General features: G+C 47.4%; 1 long non-coding RNA gene across 1 annotated transcript in view; it reads left to right on the top strand.

The window, feature by feature from the left end:
* LOC134807931 (uncharacterized) overlaps nucleotides 1–8,589 on the top strand; it is a 29,392-nt gene continuing 20,803 nt past the window's right edge. Inside the window, exon 1 of the long non-coding RNA XR_010149579.1 lies at nucleotides 1–625. This is a non-coding gene — a long non-coding RNA (uncharacterized LOC134807931). The remainder of the gene's footprint in view (nucleotides 626–8,589) is intronic.

The raw sequence follows: 8,589 nt of genomic DNA, 5'->3' as shown, positions 1-8,589 counted from the left end.
ACTGCACTCCAGCCTGGTGACAGAGCGAGACTCTGTCTCAAAAAAGAAATAGGCTAAGCTAGCAAGAGGCTTGCTGCCATAGACAGCTAAGGATGGTGTTTACTCATGGGGTGCCTTAAGTATCCCACAAATTTGTGAGAGGCTGCCAGCCACAGACCTGTTAATCTGTGATACCTCCTGTGATTGGACTTTCCCAGGACTAGCAGGGACAAACAAGCATTGCCATGACAAAAGTCCCTTATGTATGGGACTTAATACAAATGACCTTGAGCGCTCGGCACATTCAGAACAGAGTGTGCTGCTTAGTATCTTACTTGTCAGGGGATTCCCAGTGTTTTTAGACTGGTGATGTGGTTTGGCTGTGCCCCCACCCAAATCTCCACTTGAATTGTATCCCCCAGATTTCCCACGTATTGTGGGAGGGACCCAGGGGGAGGTAATTGAATCATAGGGGGCTGGTCTGTCCCATGCTATTCTCATGATAGTAAATAAGTCTCATGGGATCTGATGGGTTTATCAGGGGTTTCTGCTTTTGTTTCTTCCTCATTTTCTCTTGCCGCTGCCATGTAAATAGTGCCTTTCGCCCTCCGCCATGATTCTGAGGCCTCCCCAACCATGTGGAACTGTAAGTCCTATTAAACCTCTTTTTCTTCTCAGTCTCGGGTATGTCTTTGTAAGCAGCATGAAAACAGACTAATATAGTAAATTGGTACCAGTAGAGGGGGGCTTTGCTGAAAAGATGCCCGAAAATGTGGAAGCAACTTTGGAACTGGGTAACAGGCAGAGGTTGGAGGGCTCAGAAGAAGCAGGAAAATGTGGGAAAGTTTGGAACTACCTAGAGACTTGTTGAATGGCTTTGACGAAAGTACTGATAGTGATATGAATAATAAGGTCTAGGCTGATGTGGTCTCAGATGGAGATGAGGAACTTGTTGGGAACTGGCTGTTGCCCAGACTGGAGTGCAGTGGTGCCATCTCGGCTCACTGCAACCTCTGCCTCCTGAGTACCTGGGATTACAGGTGTGCGCCATCATTCCCCGCTAATTTTTCTATTTTTAGTAGAGACTGTGTTTTGCCATGTTAGCCAGGCTGTTTTCAAACTGCTGACCTCAGATGATCCACCCACGTTGACCTCCCAAAGTGCAGGGATTACAGGCATGAGCCACCGAGTCCGGCTGACTCTTGTTATGTTTTAGCAAAGAGAATGAAGGCACTTTGCCCCTGCCCTAGAGATTTGTGGAAATTTGAACTTGAGAGAGATGATTTAGGGTATCTGATGGAAAAAATTTCTAAGCAGCAAAGCATTCAAGAGGTGACTTGGGTGCTGTTAAAAGCCTTCAGTTTTAAAAGGGAAACACAGCATGAAAGTATGGAAAATTCGTGGCCTGACAATGTAAGAGAAAAGAAAAACCCATTTTCTGGGGAGAAATTCAAGCTGGCTACAGAAATTTGCATAAGTAGCAAGGAGCTTAATGTTAACCCCCAAGACCATGGGGAAAATGTCTCCAGGCCATGTCAGAGACCTTTATGGCAGCCCCTCCCATCACAGACCTGGAGGCCCAGAGGAAAAAGTGGTTTTGTGGGCTAGGCCCAGTGTCTCCAGGCTGTGTGCAGCCTGGGGACTTGGTGCCCTGTGTCCCAGCTGAAAGAGGCCAATGTACAGCTCAGGCTGTGGCTTCAGAGGGAAGAAGAGGGTGGAAGCCCCAAGCTTTGGCAGCTTCCATGTGGTGTTGAGCCTGTGGGTGCACAGAAGTCAAGAATTGAGGTTTGAGAACCTCTGCCTAGATTTCAGAGGGCATATGGAAATGCCTGGATGCCCAGGCAGAAGTTTGCTGCAGGGGTGGGGCCCCGATGGAGAACCTATGCTAGGGCAATGCAGAAGGGAAATGTGGGGTGGGAGCCCCCACACAGAGTCCCTACTGGGGCACCACCTAGTGAAGCTGTGAGAAAAGGGCCACCATCCTCCAGACCTCAGAATGCTAGATCCACCAACACCTTCCACCATGCACCTGGAAAAGCTGCAGACACTCAACGCCATCCTATGAAAGCAGCCGGGAGGGAGGCTGTATCCTGCAAAGCCACAGAGGCAGAGCTGCCCAAGACCATGGGAACCCACCACTTGCAGCAGTGTGACCTGGATGTGAGACCTGGAGTCAAAGGAGATCATTTTGGGAGCTTTAAAATTTGACTGCCTCGCTGGATTTCAGACTTGAATGGGCCCTGTAACCCCTTTGTTTTGGCCAATTTCCCCCATTTGGAACGGCTGTATTCACCCAATACCTGTACCCCCATTGTATCTAGGAAGTAACCAGTTGGCTTTTGATTTTACAGGCTCATAGGTGGAAGGGACTTTCCTTTTCTCAGATGAGGCTTTGGACTATGGACTTTTGGGTTAATGCTGAAATGAGTTAAGACTTTGGGGGACTGTTGGGAAGGCATGATTGGTTTTGAAATGTGAGGACATGAGATTTGGAGCCACCAGGGGTGGAATGATATGGTTTTGCCATGCCTCTACCCAAATCTTAACTTGAATTGTACCTCTCAGATTTCCCACATGTTGTGGGAGGGACCCAAGGGGAAGTAATTGAATCGCGGGGGCTGGTCTTTTCGATGCTATTCTCGTGATAGTGAATAAGTCTCACAAGATCTGATGGATTTATCAGGGGTTTCTACTTTTGCTTCTTCCTCATTTTCTCTTGCTGCTGCCATGTAAGAAGTGGCTTTTGCCCTTTGCCATGATTCTGAGGCTTCCCCAGCCCATGTGGAACTGTAAGTCCAATTAAACCTCTTTTTCTTCCCAGTCTTGGGTATGTCTTTGTAAGCAGAGTGAAAATGGACTAATACAACTGACCAACACACATGACCCAAAAGTCCCAAAAGTCATGCCACTCCCCCAACCACTCCCCGGGTTGGCAGAGACCAAGCAAGAGTGCTCCCCACTTGGTCACAAGTCAGGCTCTTGAGAGCCTGACATAAAAGATATTAAGCAAGATGAGAGGGAATCTTTATGACAGCAAGACAGAGACACAGGAAAAAAAAGAATACTTCTGAAAGGAAAAAGATCAGACAACATGAAATAGTCATACCAAAAATAAACCAGCGTTTGTGTGTCTAAAATTAGCCTGTATAAATGCTTTTCTTGGCTGGGTGCAGTGGCTCACCCTGTAATTCCAGTACTTTGGGAGGCCAAGGCAGGAGGATTCCTTGAGTCCAGATGTCAGATATATTTGAACAAGAGGGACTCCATCTTGAAGATGGGCTGGGTAAAAAAAAGCTGAGAACTTCTGGGCTCCCAGGAGCTTAGGCATTCTTAGTCACAGGATGAGTTAGGAGGTCAGCACAAGATATAGGTCACAACAACCCCACTGATAAAGCAGGATGTGGTAAAGAAGCCGGCCAAAACCCACCAGAACCAGGATGCTGATGAAAGTGACCTCTGGTAATCCTCACTGCTCATTATGTGATACTTATTATAAGGCATTAGCGTGTTAAAAGACACTGCCACCAGCACCACGACAGTTTACAAATACCATGGCAACATCCAGAAGTTACCCTATATGGTCTGAAAGTGGGAACCCTCAGTTCCTGGAAATCCAGTCCTCTTTCCCAGAAATCTCATGAATAATTCACCCCTTGTTTAGCATACAATCAAGAAATAACTGTAGGTATACTCGGTTGAGCAGCTCACACCACGGCTGTACCTATGCAGTAGCCATTCTTTTGTTTCTTTTACTTCCCTAATAAACTTGCTTTTACTTTATGGACTCGCCCTGTATTCTTTCTTGTGGGAGGTCCAGTAACCCTCTCTTGGGGTCTAGATTGGGACCCCTTTCCAGTAACACAGGAGTTTGAGGCCAGCCTCAACAACTGAGACTCCATCTCTACAAAAAAATCAAAAAGTTAGCAGGGAATGGTGGAGTGCACCTATGGTCCCAGCTACACAGGAAGCTGAGGCAGGAGGATCCCTTGAGTCCAGGAGGTTAAGTCTGCAGTGAGCCATGACTGTCCCGCTGCACTCCAGCCTGGGCAACAGAGCTGATTCTAAATAAATAAATAAATTCCTTCTTTCCATTTATCTTAAATTTGGAAAAGGAAAAGGAAACAGTTTTACTGTCTGCTTGATTGGATTGCACAGACAGATGCTGTTTGAAATGTTTCTTCCTTGGTGCGGTAAAGAAATAGCACTTGAACATGAATTTAATTTATTTAGTAAGGCCATTTTTACTTCTTGCAGAAAGGGTACACTCATCAGCAGTTTTGCCATGAGAGTGCATTGAACAAAGGAGACAGGGTCATTTATAACCTGATGCGTCCTCCCTACTGCTGTGTCCGGTTTCCATTGACTGGAAAGGGCCTCACATTCTGTATTTGTTCCGATCGGCTAGCAACTTAGAACTTTTTAAAAGAGGCAAAGGTAGAGGGGAACAAAGGAAGGAGGAAGTAACTGGTGGAATGCTGAGAAAGGTAAAAACACCTTCAAATAAGGAAGAGGAACAGGCTATGACCTAATGCTTGCTTGGACCAGCATAAGCATGCCAGGGCAGATATTTAGGCTAAATTGTGGGAGCTAAGAACATAAAGAACATTGATTTCTTTATTACGGCTAGCAGATATTTAAGAATGTTAGCACAGGTCTTTGAATAAATTTTGCTTCTAATAGAAGTTACTATTTATTCCTAATTAGATGGGGAGGAAAGTCTTTGAAGAGGAACCTTCAAAGACTTTACTTTTTACAGATGCCAAGAATCTAACTACTCCCAAATTCTTCCCCTTCTGCTGGCCTGTCAGGCCCCAGGTTCCTTGGACTCCTGGCTTCAGAAGAGCTAAACAGTTTTGGTGATCCTGCTCACAGCGCCAAATCTGTAGGGGCCAAGAGAAAGCTGCTTCACTCTCTGAAGTTTTGCTGCAAAATCAACTGACAATAGGCAGATTAACAGGGAGATAAGCATACAAAATTTTATTTTAACTCACATAGCATGGGTAATTGTAGGAGAATGATTACTGTGCCACTGGCTTTTTTTTTTTTTCAAGACGGAGTCTCCCTTTGTCGCCAGGCTAGAGTGCAGTGACGCGATCTCCACCCACTGCAACCTCCAACTCCCTGGTTCAAGTGATTCTCCTGCCTCAGCCTTCTGAGTAGCTGGGACTGCAGGCATGCGCCATTACGCCCAGCTAATTTTTGTATTTTTAGTAGAGACGGGGTTTCACCATGTTGGCCAGGATGGTCTCCATCTCCTGATCTCGTGATCCTTCTGCCTGGACCTCCCAAAGTGCTAGGATTACAGGCGTGAGCCACCGTACCTGGCCCAGTATCTCTTTTGTTACTTGGTTATTTCACTTGGCATAGTGTCCTCAAGATTTATCCCTATTGTCCATATAACAAAATTTTGGCTTTTTTTTTTTTTTTTGAGACAGAGTGTGGCTCTGTCGCCCAGGCTGGAGTGCAGTGGCGCGATCTCGGCTCACTGCAAGCTGCGCCTCCCGGGTTCACGCCATTCTCCTGCCTCAGCCTCTGAGTAGCTGGGACTACAGGCGCCACCACCACGCCCGGCTAATTTTTTGTATTTTTAGTAGAGATGGGGTTTCACCTTGTTAGCCAGGATGATCTCGATCTCCTGACCTTGTGATCCACCCACCTTGGGCTCCCAAAGTGCTGGGATTACAGGCATGAGCCACCGCGCCTGGCCAATTTCGGCTTTTAAAAGCTGAATAGTATTCAGTTATTTGTGTTTTTCAAATTGTCCTTATCCGTTTTTTCATCGAGGGAGTTTGGTTGCCCCCACTGTATTTTAATGCAGAACAAAAGGAAAATTTCCCAGGTTGAGAGGAGCAGTAAAGCCTGAAGTATCACTCTCTGCCCAGACCTCAGTGGTGGGCTGGCTTTGAGCATTCTTAGGCAGCCCCACTTCCCTTAGGCACTTCCCTTCCCTTTGTTGATTAAAGAAGAAACTGAGGCAAAATTAATATAAGTGGAGTTTATTTGGGCCAAGTTTGAGGACTGTAAGCCGGGAGAGAGAGATTCAAGTTGCTCTGAATATATCCTCCAATTAGCAGCAGTTGCAAGTGAGTTTTTAAAGGATGAAAGAGGCAGTTCCTCAGCTGTTTATAAAAATTTACATTAAAATAACATAAGCTATTGGTTAGCTATACATTTTTCTTTGTATCACAAACGCTAGCAACATGGAGGTAATAGGTGATGCAGCTAGTCAGGAACAAAATGCCTTTAAACAACTGCCCCCCCCTTGCCTCCGCCCCCCCATACTGCTGTCTCTCTGAGCCTGATAAATTTTGTATGCCTCCCCGGGAATTGTTTGAACCCGGGAGGCGGGGGCTGCAGAGAGCCTCGATTACATCACTGCGCTCCAGCCTAGGTCACAGAGCAAGACTCTGTCTCAAAATAAATAAATAAATAAATTTTGTATGCCTTACATAACTCAGAATGTTCTCAGCTACTTTCTCTTCTCACCTCCAGGAATGGGAAAGTGAAGATGCACTCCCAGTGGAGGAGGGTTTATTATGGCTCCAAGCACAGTGTCTGCTCTTACTACTCATTAGCAGTCGTGTAGCCTACTCTAAAATTAAAGTGTCTCGAGTGGGACAAATCCTGAAAAGAATGTTTTTTACAAGTAATGTGCTGCTACTGGGGATTCTGGGGTGATCCATCCTGGGACAGTCATCCTCTGCACCCTGTCTGGCCTGGGGCCAACGAGTGATCTTGAGCAGTCACTGCAGTGGCTAACCCTGGAATCTAGGGCCTGCCCAGAATGCACATCCAGAAGCCCTAGAATGCGGGTGACAAAGCCGTATTTGCACATCCAGAAGCCCTAGAATGTGGGCGACAAAACCGTATTTGTGCTTCTGTTACTGGAAAGGGGTCCCAATCCAGACCCTAAGAGAGGGTTTTTGGATCTCGCACAAGAAAGAATTAGGGCGACTCTGTAAAGTGAAAGCAAGTTTATCAAGAAAGTAAAGGAATAAAGATTGGCTTCTCCACAGACAGAGCAGCCCCAAGGGCTGTTGGCTGCCCATTTTGATGATTATTTCTTGATGATATGCTAAACGAGGGGTGGATTATTCATGTCTCCCCTTTTTGGACCATACCGGGTGACTTCCTGAGGTTGCCATGGCGTTTGTAAACTGTCATGGCGCGGGTGGGAATGTAGCACGGAGGACAACCAGAGGTCACTCTCGTGGCCATCTTGGTTTTGGTAGGATTCGTCCGGCTTTTTTACTGCAACCTGTTTTATTAGCAAGGTCTTTATGACCTGTATCGTGTGCCTACCCCCTATCTCATCCTGTGACTTAGAAAGCCTTAACTGTCTGGGAATGCAGCCTACCAGGTCTCAGCCTCAATTTACCCAGCCCATGTTCAAGATGGAATTGCTCTGGTTCCAATGCCTGTCACAATTCTGCGGTATTCCAGCCGTGCAGGTGCTGCGGAGACGTGGCGTCCATTCCCGGGACTAGTGGGAACACGCACATGCACATTTGGTAAAGGGTGACCGTGGAGAGGCACAGGCCCTGTTTTTTTTGTTTTTTTTTTTTGTTGTTGTTGTTTTTTGAGACACGGTCTTGCTTAGTTGCCCAGGCTGGGGTGCAGTGGCGCGATCTTGGCTCACTGTAACCCCCACCTCCTGGGTTCAAGAGATTCGCATGTTCCTGGCCTCGTGTGATCCACCCGCCTTGGCCTCCCAAAGTACTGAGATCGCAGGCCTGAGCCTGTGATCCGGTCGCTCCTGTCGTTTTGTTTGTTTGTTTGTTGTTGTTTGTTCGTTTTTGTCGCCCAGAGCTGGAGTGCAATGGCACAATCTCAGCTGACTGCAACCTCCGCCTCCCGGCTTCAGGCAGTCCTCCTGCCTCAGCCTCCCGAGTAGCTGGGATTACAGGCGCGCGCCACTACACCCGGCTAATTTTTGTATTTTTAGTAGAGATGGGGTATTTTTGGTAGAGACGGGGTTTTACCATGTTGGCCAGGCTGGTCTCAAACTCCTAACCTCGTGATCCGCCCGCCTCGGCCTCCCAAAGTGCTGGGATTACAGGCGTGAGCCGCTGCGCTCAGCCCACTATGGTCGTTTTTAAAACAAATTGCAAGGTCATGCCTTTTCCTCCCAGAAGAGTTAGAAACTGATCCCTAGCACTGCCAAATTTAGCTGGAGCTGAATTTTTCCGCAAGTTGTACTTGGCTGTGACCACCAGAGGGCGCCGAGGACAGTGCGGACGCCGTCAGCGTCTCGGTCACATCCTTCCGTGTCCAGCTAGAAAATGAATGGGAAACCCGGGCACTGAGGCTCACGCCTGTAATCCAGCACTGCAGGGGGCGAGGCGGGCGGATCACTCGAATTTAGGAGTTTGAGACCAGCCTGGGCAACATGGTGAAGCCCCATCTCTACTGAAAATACAAAAAAAATATGCCGGGCGCGGTGGCTCACGCCTGTAATCCCAGCCTAGGCGGGCGAATCACCTGAGGTCAGGAGTTCGAGACCAGCCTGGCCAAAATGGTGAAACCCTGTCTCTACTAAAAATACAAAAATTAGGCCGGGCGTGGTGGCTCATGCCTATAATCCCAGTACTTTGGGAGGCCGAGGTGGGC

Source organism: Pan troglodytes, chromosome 1 (assembly GCF_028858775.2).
Source record: "Pan troglodytes isolate AG18354 chromosome 1, NHGRI_mPanTro3-v2.0_pri, whole genome shotgun sequence".
Taxonomy (NCBI): Eukaryota; Metazoa; Chordata; class Mammalia; order Primates; family Hominidae; genus Pan; species Pan troglodytes.
This window is presented reverse-complemented; position numbering and strand designations above follow the sequence as displayed.